Here is a 14,432-nt window from a genome sequence, read left to right as displayed (position 1 = left end):
AACACCAGAGACACGAAATTACCTCTGAAGTGGTATTTATTAGAGAGGAGTTCGCAGCCACACGCACTTGGGGCGTAAGGTAGCCAGCTCCCAATCTGTCAGGTCACAGAGGTCATATTTATACCCCAAAATGGGGCACTACATTCTTAAATATGGTTACCGAATCAAATTCATCGATTGATTGGCTAAGCACACAAAATACTCGGGAGTAAGTATAGACACAAGCAAAATACTTGGAATAATTATGGACGCAAGCAAAACACTCGACATAGTTATATAGCTCAGATACTTTGCCAGACACATTGTCTTGCAGTGACAATGTTCCCCTTTCTTTGTGGTTGCCATTTCCGTTTGGTACACTAATTTAGTTACACGTTCCCTGTCCTCCTACGCTTCCTCCAGTACATACCGGCTCCAGTCCTCTATGCATATTTTACTACACTTACCCCTCGTTCCCCCCCGCACGTAGCCCTTACCCTCTCCACATTCTCATCACAGGTTGGATTAACATGAGAATAAAATCGAGCGAGTTTATCCTCTCACATGTGACCCCTATGAACAACCTGAAATTGTATTAAGCATGTTTAGCACAAAGAGAGGAAGAATTGACTATTTTTAAAATTTTCTCCCACTGCTCTGTGGGTATAAGACAGTGAAGTTCTTTTTCGCATTCCTTCTTAATTTTTTCTGATACTCCTGGCTGTATTTTCATGATATTACTATAAGTGATGGCTACCTAACCCTTCTGGCAAGGATTCAGAGCCAGAATTTTTTTATGTAATGTCCATTCGACATAATTTCGGAAAAGACTGTAACATTCAAGAAATTTCTAACTTGCAAGTATCTAAAAAATGAGTTTTAGGCTGGATAGCTGTTCAAAGGACATAAAACTGTTATCTAAAAATAGATCACAAAAACATGTTATACCTTTTGTTTTCCATAACAAAGGCTTGGCTGATAAAAGAGGGCTGGACAAAAAAGTTAGATATAATAGGGGTTGATAAGATAAACTCATTCAAGCTGAAGAATTTACGAAATTGAAACCATGTTCTTAATGTATGTTTAACTATAGGATTAGTTATTTGTTTATTCAGTTTAGATAAAGCAAAAGCAGGCAAAGATCCTAAAATAGAAAACAATGAGAAGTCTTGTACAGATTTACACTCGAAATTTACCCATTGTTGGCAAGGTACTATGACCGATTATTGTGTCCATAATATTAACTATCTGATGTTAACTGCCCAGTAGTAAAATCTTAGGTTTGGCAAAGACAAACCACCTTCCTTCTTAGGCTTCTGTAAATATTTCTTACTTAATCTGGGATTTCTATTCTGCTACACATACGAGGATATTTTGGAATCAATAATATCAAAGAAAAATTTAGGAATAAAAATTGGTAATGCTTGAAATAAATATAAAAATTTGGGTAATACTATTATCTTGATAGTATTAATTCGACCAACCAATGACAAAGATGATGGGGGCCACCTGGTAATAAGTTGCTTGATTTGATCAATTTAAAAAAAAATTAACTTTAAATAAATCCTTATGTCTCTTGGTAATTTTAATACCCAAATAAATACAATGATCTGTGACAACTTTAAATGGTATGTGTTTATAGATTGAAACTTGCATATTTAATGGAAATAATTCACTCTTATTAAAATTCAGTTTGTAGCCAGGAAAGCTACTAAACTGAGCAAGGAAGGATAAAATAGCAGGAATAGATCTCTCGGGGTCAGATATGTCTAGTAACAAATCATCAGCATAAAATGATAACATGTCCCTTCCCTACAGGTAATTCCAAAACTGTTAGGTGATTCACGAATGGCAACGGCTAAAGGTTCCAAAGCAATGTCAAATACTAGAGGACTTAAAGGGCAGCCATGTGACAAACAAAGAAAAGGAGATCTTTGATTATTGGTGAGAACCAAAGTCAAAGGTTTATAATATATTAATTTAATCCACGATATAAATTTCAAGCTAAAATTAAAATTCTGCAACATATTTAATAAATATGGCCATTCAACTCTCTCGAATGCTTTTTCTGGTATTTTAGATGAAGAAGTATAAATTATATTAATTAATTTTCTAATGTTAAAAATGACTAACAGTTTTTAATACATCCGGTCTGATACACAGAGATAATTTGAGGTAAAATATTTTCTAAACTAATGGCCAGAATTTTGATAAAAATCTTAGAATCCGTATTCAGCAAGGATATTGGCTGATAGGATGCACATTCAGTAGGGTCTTTATCTTTTTTAAGAATTGGAGAAATGGAGGCATCATAAAAAGATTGCGGTAATTCACCTACAATTAACATATCTTTAAAAATTTTACAAAGCCAAGGAGCAAGTATAGAAGAAAAGGAGTTAATTCAGCAGTATAACCGTCCGGACCAGAGGCTTTACCTGAATTCATTGAAAAATAGCCTCTTTTATTTCGGTTTCCATAATAGATGAGTCTAGAAATACACAATCTTCTGCTGTTAATTTTGGGATATTCAATCTTCTTAAAAATTCATCCATTATGGAAGAATCCTCAACAAATTCTAATTGATAGAAAAATTATAAAAATCTTGAAAGGCTTTATTTATCTCTTTATGATCAATCGTCAAAGTGCCATGTTGTTTATGAATGTTAATGATTTGTCGTTTAACCGAAGCAGTTTTCAATTGATTAGCCAATAATTTGCCAGATTTATCTCTACTTACAGAAAACATGGGTTTTGGATTTAATTACCTGATTTTCAATCGAGGAGGATAATGACAAACTGTGCTCCATTTGAAGTTCAATCCTCTTTTTATGAATTTCTTTACTGGTGGTCACTGAATAAAGAGATGGGTTTCAATCAGTAATTCATCCTTGTGTCGCCATATCAAGCTTTGACTCATTGCGAATGGGAGAGATCAGAAGCTTGAGAGGACCTAATTCACTCAGGTTCGCCAAAGGTGGTTCAGGTTATTTTTGAGCTTTCAGCAGTGGCCACTCAACAGTCAGGATGGATTATCAAGAAAACCTTCATTAGCAGGAGCAAGTGGAGCGGTCGTTGTTGGAGTGGACAGAGTTGGAGCGGAGACTTTGAGGCTTTAATTCTTTGAGGTTTCAGTGGGGAGAGCAGTCAGTCAGAGAAGGCAAAATCATGATGGAGGTAGAATTTTTTTTGCCCCTTCTTTACATTTTTCCAGTTGGAACAGTGGAGATGACAGGCGGGGTGGTGGAAAGCTGCTTTGTGGAATGTGGGAAGGCAGGGGACCCTCCTGTGTCCCTGATAACCACACCTGTGAGAAGGGCATCCGGCTTCAGCTCCGAACAATCCACATTACGGAGTTGGAGCTGGAACTGGATGAACTCCAGATCATTCGGGAGGCTGAAGAGGTGATAGGTAGGACATTTGAAAGGTAGTTGCAACCAAGGTGCACGGCACAGGAAACTGGATGACAGTGACGAAGGGGAAGGGGGAAATAGAGAGTGCAGTTCCACTGTGTTCATCCCTCTGAACAACACAGATATCACTTTAGGTACAGTCGGGGATGGTGGATTGACCTGGCAAAGGAAAGTCACAGCAGTAGGGTCTCTCTGGCTCTGAGACTGAGAAGGGAAAGGAGGAGACGAGGTGAGCTGTGGTGATACGTGGCTTGTTAGCTCAGGGACCTGACTGGATGTTCTGTGGGTGAGAATGAAATTCCAGGATGGTGTGTTCCCTCCTGCATGCTGGCATCTGGGTCATCTCCGGTCGAGTGCTCAGCATTCCTCAGGAGGGTGGACAGTGAGGGTCGTGGTCCATGTGGGTAACAATGATATGGGCTGGTAGAGTAATGAGGTTCTGTAAAGCGAGTTCAGAGAGTGAGGTGCTAATTGAAAGGGCAGCTCCTCCAGGCTTGTGATCTCAGGACTGCCATCAGTGTGATGTGGCAGGAATCAGAAGATTATACAGTTTAACACGTGGCTAAAGAGTTGGTGCAGGAGGGAGGGGATAAGATTTTTGGATCATTCGAGCTGGTGAGGATTGCTGTGTACAGAGGAGTGTGAGTGTGTTGGTGGGGAGAGCACATCGTTGATGCAGTGTGACCATGGGGGGTAAAGGGGGGTCATGCAGAGACAATGGGTACCCACACACACCACACACACACACACACACACACACACACACACACACACACACACACACACACACAGTGGAGTGGCAGAGAGAAGGGAAAAGTGGAATGAGGAGGATGGACAACTCACACAAAATTCTGGTGGAACTCAGCAGGCCAGACAGCATCTATGAGGAGGATGGAGTTAGGAGTCCTTCACAAAGTCCCAAACTCAAACAAACCCTACCCCTCTGGAATTGGTCCCATTCCCTCCCCCAGGCTGGGGGTGAGCGTTAAGTTGCCTTGCCAACAAGAAAAGGAATTATTCGATAACATTTGCTTAACACACTTTGATAATAAATTTACTTTGAACTTGAACATTGAAATGTACTGTTGGTAAAACATGTACTGTTGGGAAATGGTCTCAGTGAAGGTCCGAGAGTGGAAAACGAACCGGTGTTCAGCCCCACTGCTCCGTGCCAGACAAGAACCCCTATCGGAGTCTGTCCCATCTGTCTGTGCTTGACACGTCTCACTCTCATGATTCCTCTTTCTGTACCTGTCCCAGTGTCTTTTAACTTCCTTCTCAACCCCGTTCCCTGCCTTCCCCCCATGACCTTTGACACCTTTACTGATCAAGCACTGATCAGCCTCTGTTTTAAATAAACCCGATGACTTGGCCTCCGAGCCGTCCGTGGCAATAAACTCCACAGGTCCCTCACCTCTCCAAATGCATGCTGTCTGGGATTAGACATTCTGACGCAGAAGGTTACAAATGGCAGCTGTCTACTCTCTCCATCCCTCTTGTAATCTGATCAAGCTCTTTCCGGTCACACTGAGCCTCCTCCACTCCAGGGAAAACAGCCCAAGTTTGTCCGAACTCTCCTTACACAGCAGCTCAGACAACATCCCGGTGAACCTCTTCGTTGCTGCCCTGAACACCAGCGGCGTAACGGGCTTTGAGTAGTACCGGGTGGGTTGTTGATCAATAAAGGTGTCGGAGCTGACGTGGAGAAAGCAGCAGTATGGAGTTGAGAGGGAAATTCCAATGGTGGAGAAGACTCGATGGACGGAATGAGTATTTCAGTTCCTACGCCGAGCGGTACAGAGGTGGGATGGCGAAGCGATGCGGAGGAAGCTGCGGGTGCAGGTAAGAGTGAGTGTCCAGGTAGGAGATGGTGTTCAGCAGCTTTTCACTGCTTCTTCCAACCAACAACAATTAACTCCGAGTGGATCGATCATAAGTGTTGTCATTTTCACTTGCAGAAGGGACGATTAGCAGTGCAAAACAACTGGTAATAGCTTTGTCCAAAAAAATACACAGACAGTACTGTCATTCCTTCAGACACAAGTGCAAGGCCAGGGTGCACTCTGTTGTTTGTGGAATTAGTGTGTTTGGCATTAAACATCTGCAAAATGTTGCACGAAGATTATTAGCAAAGCACTCTGATACAATCCAGGTTCCAGCTCGTTACAGTCAAAAATACCATTTTGGTACTGAGTGTACATTTCCACAGAGGTGGAGTAGCATTCCTACATCCCTTGCCCCCTGTGAAAACTATTCCAACCCAGATACCACTCCCCATTTCTGTTAACACCGCCGATCCTTGCAGCCCCCACCATCTGTGAAAACCCTTCTAACCATGCACTCATCACTATTATGTAAACCCACCTGAACCTTACACAACTCGACATCCCCGTAAAACCCTCCGCCATCCACCCTGGTGCATTCAGGTGACAGCTGACCCGAGAAAGACACCGACCGTGGCAGGTGGCAGAGCTCACAAAACACATTCACACTGGCTGATTCAGTAAACCTATCGATTTGCATGGTAATCTTCACTAAACCTCTTCCTACCTTCCCATCTTTACTTCTCCCCTCCACTTTCTGCTTTCCACAATGATTCCATTCGTCTCTTCCCACTAATCTCCCTCCTGGAACATATCCTTGCAAGCGAGGGAAGTTCTACACGCTCCCATTTTCTTTCCCTCTCAGCTCCATTCGTCCTTCCAGGTGAGGCAACACTTCACCTGCGAGTCTGTCAGGTTGATCTACTCTACCTGATGCTGCTGGTTCAGCCTCCGCTACGTCCGTGAGGCCCAATGTAGATCGGGAGTCCACTTTGTCAAGTACCTTTTCTCTGTCCACAACAAACGGAATTTCCCGGTCACAAACAGGTGAAACTCTGCAGATGCTGGAAGTCCAAGCAACACAGGAGAAATTATTCAATGATTTCAAGTTCCCTGGCCACGATCATCTTACTATCACTGTGGATGATCATTTTCATTCATGTACACCTCCCCCTCCCACCAGGAAAGTCACAGAGCTCTCCGTTTCCTTCTGGACACCAGGCCCAACGAGTCCCCCCCCCCCACCACCACTCTCCTGCTCTTTGTTTCACTTGTATTATTTGTTTGAGCTGAGCTCTACTCTCACTTCTTTCTGTCACCTTGCAGTGAACTGGTGCTGGTCACGGGTGTGAATGATTTGTAAGGGAATGCAGATCGAACAATTAGTGAGATTGTGGATGACACCAGAACTGGTGTGTGGGGGAAGTGAGGGTGGTCTGAGGTTACAGTGGGATGGAGACCAGCTGGGGAAGTGGGCAGCGGAACATGACTGTTACTCAAGTACAGGTCTTCAGGAGGTCAAAAAGACCATCATTCAGATGGAGAGACAGCTTCCCTTGGGTCTCTGGATTCACCAGACAAGACCGGTGCTATGGTTCAGCTCATCAGGTTGGAGGGAACCAGGAATATCAGGTGTTGCTCCTCCCTCCTGAGCATCAGCTCATCAATTAGGGGAGCAATTCGTGGGGCAGCTTTGCACCATCCGTCCCGAGCAGAACCTCCCAGTGCCAAACATTTCAATACTGATTCCCATCCCTGTTCTGACATGTTGATCGATGGCCTCCTCTTGTGCCGGGATGAATTCCCCCGTCAGGGTGGAGGTGCAACATCTTATATTCGGTCTGAGAACTCCAACCTGATGCGTGAATATTGATCTCACCTTCTGATAGACCAAACCCACCACCACCCCTGTCTTCCTCTATTCCACACTCTTACTTCTCACCTGCCTATTACATCCGCCGGCCCCCTCCTCTCTCCCCTCATGTGCACTCTCCTCACCGACCAGATTATTTCTTCTCCAACCCTTGACCATTCCCACCCACCTGCCACCTTCCAGCTAGCCTCTTTCCCCTCCCCATATTTTTATTCTGGCTTCTTCTGGGTACATCCAGCACCCAGGGCATGTCCTTTTCTTACTGACACTGTCAGGTAGGAGGTACAGGAGCCTGAAGGCACTCACTAGGCGATTCAGCAACAGCTTCTTCCCTTCTGCCATCCGATTCCTGAATGGACGTTGTACCCTTGGACAATACCTCACTTTTTTAACATAATGTATTTCTGTTTTTGCAAGTTTTTAAAATCTATTCAATACAAGAATATTGTAATTGGTTTATTTATTTATTACTATTATTTTTATTTCATTTATTATTACTACATTAACAAAAGGAACTTTACTCCTCATGTATGAGAGTACATACATGAGAAGGATGTAAGAAATAAAGTGAATTCATTCATCCGGATCGTGGGGCCGAGAGAGAGGGAAAGGACCCGGACTGTCCCGGGATGCGGATCCATGGTGTGTCGGCATCTCACAGTAATTGCCCTCAGTCGCGGGAAATCTCCGCCCGTAGCGCCGCTCCGACATGCTGCCAGGTCAATGAGCCTTTCATTTACCGAGCGCAGGCGTGATTTTCGGGAAGGTTTCGACCCTTACACTTGCCTATGTGATCTCCTGGTCACGGTGAATCCTGGAGCGAACACGAGAGAGTCTGTGAATGTTGGAAATTCAAAGCCACTCGCTCAAAACACAGAAGGAACTCAGCAGCTCAGGCAGCATCTATGCAAAAGAATAAACTGCCAGCGGTTCGGGACGAGTCCCTTCTTCAGCACTGAGAAGGACGGGGGAAATGCCAGAATCAAATGGTGTGCAGTATAATCAGAGGGGAAAGGGATTAGCTAGAATGTGATAGTTGAAGCCAGGCGGGTGGTAAAGGTCAAGGGCTGGAGAAGAAAAATCTGATAGCAGCGGAGAGTGACCATAGAACATAGTAATCCACAGCTCATTGCAGGCGCTTCTGCCCTCAATGTTGTGCCGACCATGTATCCTAATTCAGAATTTCCCTACCGTATAGTCCTCTATTTTTAAGCTTCGTGTCTGGTACCTATATGAGAGTCTCTTAACAGACCCTATTGTATCCGCCTCTACCACCTTCACTGGAAATGCGTCCCATGCTCCCTTCTGTGTGTAAAACGTACCTCTGACTTCTCCCCTTGTACCTATTTCCAAGCACTTTAAAATGATGCCCCCTCATGTTAGCCATTTCAACAGTGGGAAAAAGCCTCTGGCTATCCACACTATCAAACCCCTCATAATCTTATACGCCTCTGTCAGGTCACCTCTCGTCCGCCGTCGCTCCAAGAAGGAAAGGCCAAGTTCACTCAGTCTACTCTCATTAGGCATGCTCTCCAATCCAGGCAAGATCTTTGTTACGGTGCTCTGCCCTCTCTCTATAGTATCCACATCCTTCCTGCAGTGAGGTGTCCAGAAATGAACAGAGTGCTCCAAGTGGTGTGGAACTAAGGTTTCATATACCTGGAACATTGCCTCATGGCTCTGGAATTCAATCCCACAGTTGATGAAGTCCAGCACACTATACGCCTTTCTAACAACACGTTCAAACTGCGGAGCAGCTTTGAGCTCCTATTGGACACAGATCCTCGACACTGCCAAGGGTTTCACCATTAATATTTGGTTGGTCAAATTTGAAGACAGAATTTGCTAACTTGCAGTCCTCTGGTACTTCTCAAGTCCTGGTTGATAATGCAAAGATCATCGCCGGAGGCTCTGCAATTTTCTCCCTCTCTTCCCACAGTAGCCTGGGGTATATCTCAACTGGCCCCAGCGACTTGTCTAATTTATATCTTTCCAGTGCTCCAGCACGTCCTCCTTCTTAATGTCTATATGCTCAAGCATTTCAATCCGCTGTAAGTCATCCCCACAATTGTGAAGGCCCCCTTCCCTGGTGAATACTGAAGCAAACTATTCATTCAGTTCCAACGCTACCTGATCTAACTCGGGTATCGCATCCTTTTGGTCCTGTGATCACATTGCTCATCCTCTTGCTCTTCACAAACTTGGAGAATGCCTTCGTGTTTTCCTTAATCCTGCTCGCCAAGGGCTTCTCATGGCCCCTTCTGGCTCTAATTCACACTTACACTCCTTCCAGGTAACCTTGTAATTCTCTAGAAATCCATCTGTACTCAGATTATAGGAGCTTCCATAAGCTTTTCTGTTCTTCTTAACTGAATTTTCTACATCCTTTGTACACTGTGGTTCTTCTACCCCACCGTGTGCTCCCTGCCTCAATGGAACATACCTGTGTAGAACGCCATGTCAGTGTTCGCTGAACATTTGCGACATTTCTGCCGTGCATTTCCCTGAAAACACCTGCCCACAATGATTTGCAGGCAGTGATCCTGTGAAATTCATTGTCATGGCCGGCTCGGAGGCCAAGTCATCGGTTTGTCACGTACCCCGTGACCGGGTTACCGAACCAGCGGAAATGAAAAACACTTTGGAGTCTGGTATTACTGTAGCTAATAGTGTTTATTAGTAAACTAAGCAATACAGTACTATAAAATGCAAATATGTGAAACAGGTTAGCAATGATATGTACAGAAGTGTGGAAATAGGAATCAAAACCTAGCTCTTTCAAAGTCTAGATGTAAATGGTTAGTTTTACGATGGTGAAGAGTTCAGTTCAGTTCAGGTGGAGGGAGGAGGGGGGAGAGAGACACACACACGTTACCATCGAACTGTCCGTTGGCTTCCTGTCCTGTTGTAGTCATCGACCATGACCATGTACGACCGTTCTTCAGTGGTTGACCTGTCACGCAGGCAAGGGTGGACACACAAACAAGCCCCCACCGGTCGCACCTTTCACACACTGTGAGCCCCTGATCGATCCTACAAACCCCCACCTTCACATGGGTGCACAACGCTCTTTCAGTGTCCCGTGGTGTGTCTGCCTGTGTCTCAGCAGAGCTGCTTTTTATCATCACTTGCTGGACACCAGCTGGAATCTGGAGACTAGACTGGACAGGGCCCCGGAACCTGGGTCTTGACTTGGGCTCGGACTCCGGATCCAGACGAGGACTGGACGTGGCAAGGTAACAGGACTGGGAAACTCCTCGGAGCCTTGAACATGGAGTGGAAACCTCCTCGGAGACTTTGACCCGGACTGGACTTGACTCGAAGCCTGAGACTTGGACTGGACTTGGACACGGAACGACAAACAACGACAGTCCACTCGAGTAGCGGCAAACAGTCTTCCTACTGAGCATTGGACTCGAGCACAGGAACACAGAACACAGAGCCAGGACCCCTCCTTGGGGACAGGACGTAGGGCCGGGGCTTTACATAGAGTCAGGACCCCTCCTTGGGGACAGGACGTAGGGCCGGGGCTTTACATAGAGTCAGGACCCCTCCTTGGTGACAGGACGTAGGGCCGGGGCTTTACATAGAGTCAGGACCCCTCCTTGGGGACAGGAAGTAGGGCCGGGGATTTACACAGAGTCAGGACCCCTCCTTGGGGACAGGACGTAGGGCCGGGGCTTTACATAGTGTCAGGACCCCTCCTTGGGGACAGGACGTAGGGTCGGGGCTTTACTCAGAGTCAGGACCCCTCCTTGGGGACAGGACGTAGGGCCGGGGCTTTACATAGAGTCAGGAACCCTCCTTGGGGAAAGGACGTAGGGCCGGGGCTTTACATAGAGTCAGGACCCCTCCTTGGGGACAGGACGTAGGGCCGGGGCTTTACATAGAGTCAGGACCCCTCCTTAGGGACAGGACGTAGGTCCGGGGCTTTACATAGAGTCAGGACCCCTCCTTGGGGACAGGACGTAGGGCCGGGACTCATACACGGACACTAAACACGGGGACACAAAGAGACAGTTCCAAGCTCATCGATAAACAGTTCCTTCTGTTGGCATGACAAGGCTCCAGTCTCACTCTAGCGGTTAAACTTGATGGTGATTCAGGCGATGACACAGGCGAGGTTGCAGGCAAGGCTTCAGGAGTGGGTTGCTGAAAGATGGGGAAGGGATGTAAGGGAAGGGAAGGGAACAGTCCAGGGAAGGGTAACGGCAAAGCCGGCCTGTCTTACCCAACGGAGGCGAGGACAGGGAGGGACAGAATCAACCGCAGGGCAATGGCAAAGACGGCCTGACCTACCCCACAGTGGCGAGGACAGGATACTGACAAGACCAACCCGAACCTACAGTCGAACCCAGGGCCACTGATATTCCAGCCCCAATTTGAGAATCAGTGCCTGTGATTAAACAATGAAACAATGGACAGCCAGAAGACCCGGAGTCCAGAGTCCACGGACCGGACCGTGAACCGGAACGCAGACGTCATGGACTGGACCATGACAAGCTGAATGGTAGGAGGCAAAGACTGGGAATAAAGGGAGCCATCTCTGGTTGGCTGCCAGTCACTAGTGGTGTTCCTCAGGGCTCTGTGTTCGGACTGGTGATTTTTGTAATATTCCAATAGTTTGGAAGACAGAATTGCTGGCTTTGTTACAAGGTTTGCAGATGATATGAAGACATGAGGAGGGGCAGGTAGTTTTCGGTAGAGAGGGTGCAGAAGGACTGAGATAGATTTAGAGAATGGGAAAAAAAAACAGCAGATGGGATACAGTGCCGGGAAGTGTATGTTCATGCATTTTGGTAGAAGAAATGAAAGTGTTAACTTCTTCGAAATGGACAGAAAATACCGAACAACTGAGGTGCAAAGGGTCACGGGGAGTCCATGTTCAGGATTCCCTGAAGGTTAATTTGCAGGTCGAGTCTGTGGTGTGGAAGGCAAACGCAACGTCAGCATTCATTTCGAGAGATCTACAATATATCAGCGAGGATGTAATTTGGGAAGTTGGTCATCACTGGTGAGGCCTCACTTGGAGGGCAGGTCTGGGCCCCTGATCTTGGAAACGATGTGCCGAAACTGGAGAAGGTTCAGAGTATGTTCACAAAAACAGATTCCAGGATTGAATGGATTGTCATATGAAGAGCGTTCAATGGGCCTGAGCCTGGATCAGCAGAGGAATTAGGGCTGACCTCATGGAAACTTATCAAACTGTGGAAGGGCTTGATAGAGTGGATGTGGAAAGGATGCTTCCTGTGGTGGAAGAGTCTGCGACCAGGGAACAGAGCTTCAGAATAGAGGGGTGTCCTTTTAGAACGGAGATGACAGAGAACAGACTGACAGTGGTGAATCTGGGGAATTCCGTGCCACAGACAGCTGTAGAGGCCAATTCTTTATGTACATTTAGGGCAGAGGTGGATAGAATCTTGATTGATCCGGGCATGAAGTGATACAGGGACAAGACAGGAGATTGGAGTGGAGAGCAAATTTGGATCAGCCATGATAAAATGACAGAACAGACTCGATGGGGTAAACAGCCTTATTCTGGTCTTAAGTCTTATAGTCTGACGGTCTGTCCCCAGTGTGAACTCGCTGATGTAGCTTCAAGTCAGATGACTAAGTGAATCCCTTCCCACAATCTGAGAAAGTGAATGGTTTCTCCCCAGTATGAACTAACTGGTGTCTCTGTAGCTTGGATGACCGAGTGAATCCCTTCCCACATTCAGGGCCTCTCCCCAGTGTGGATTCGCTGGTGTGACAAAAGGGTGGATGAGTGAGCGAATGCCTTCCCACAATCTGAGCAGATGAACGGCCTCTCCCCAGTGTGGATTCGCTGGTGTGACAAAAGGTTGGATGACTGAGTGAATCCCTTCCCACATTCAGAATAAGTGAATGGCCTCTCCCCAGTGTGAACCAGCTGGTGTCTCTGTAGGGTGGATGAGTGAGTGAATCCCTTCCCACACACAGAGCAGGTGAACGGCCTCTCCCCAATGTGAACTCGCAGATGTATTTTCAAATCCGATGACCCAGCAAACTCCTTTCCACAGTCTGAGCAGGTGAACGGCCTCTCCCCAGTGTGAACTCGCTGATGTATTTTCAAGCCAGATGATCGAGCGAACTCCTTTCCACAGTCTGAGCAGATGAACGGTTTCTCCCCAGTGTGAACTAACTGGTGCCTCAGTAGGCGAAATGACAGAGTGAATCTTTTCCCACAGTCTGAGCAAATGAACGGTTTCTCCCCAGTGTGAAAGCACTGATGTGTGTTCAGTTGAGATGACCGAATGAATCGCTTCCCACAGTGCGAGCAGGTGAATGGCCTCTCCCCAGTGTGAACTCGCTGATGTACTTTCAAGTCAGATGACAGAGTGAATCTCTTCCCACATTCAGAGCAGCTGAACGGTTTCTCCCCGGTGTGAAATCGTTGATGGACGCTCAGCTGAGCTGCACGAGCGAACTCCTTCCCACAGTCTGAGCAGGTGAACGGTTTCTCCCCAGTGTGAACTCGCCGATGTTCCTTCAGTTGAGATGACCGTGTGAATCCCTTCTCACATACTGAGCAGGCAAACGGTTTCTCCCCAGTGTGAACCAGCCAGTGTGTCTGTAGTTTGGATGACTGAGTGAATCCCTTCCCACACTCAGAGCAGGTGAATGGCCTCTCCCCAGTGTGAACCAGCAAGTGTCTCCGTAGTTTGGATGAGTGCATGAAACCTTTCCCACATTCTGAGCAGGTGAACGGACTCACCCCAGAATGAACTTGCTGATGTACCTTCAGGTCAGTTGACCGAGTGAATCCCTTCCCACATTCTGAGCAGCTGAACGGTTTCTCCCCAGTGTGAGTTTGCTGATGTTCCTGTAGTTGAGATGACCGAGTGAATGCCTTCCCACATTCTGAGCAGCTGAACGGTTTCTCCCCAGTGTGAACCAGCTGGTGTCTCAGTAGGTGAGATGACCGAGTGAATCGCTTCCCACATTCTGAGCAGCTGAACGGTTTCTCCCCAGTGTGAACCAGCTGGTGTCTCAGTAGGTGAGATGACCGAGTGAATGCCTCTCCACATTCTGAGCAGGTGAACGGCCTCTCCCCAGTGTGAACTCGCCGATGTACCTTCAGTTGAGATAATGAAGTGAACTCCTTCCCACAGTCTGAGCAGGTGAGCGGCATCTTCTCAGTGTGAACTGGTGACGTTCGTTCATTTGAGATGACTAAATGAATCTGTTTCGACATTCAGAGGTGGGGAAAGGCCATGGCACCATGTGAATTTGCTGGTGTCTCTGTAGTGTGGTTGATGGTGTCAGTGCCTTCCTGCACTCTGAGAAACGTCTCCTCACTGGTGAATTTTTGGATATATCTTCAGC

This window comes from Hypanus sabinus, assembly GCF_030144855.1.
Source record: "Hypanus sabinus isolate sHypSab1 chromosome X2 unlocalized genomic scaffold, sHypSab1.hap1 SUPER_X2_unloc_5, whole genome shotgun sequence".
Lineage (NCBI taxonomy): Eukaryota > Metazoa > Chordata > Chondrichthyes > Myliobatiformes > Dasyatidae > Hypanus > Hypanus sabinus.
This window is presented reverse-complemented; position numbering follows the sequence as displayed.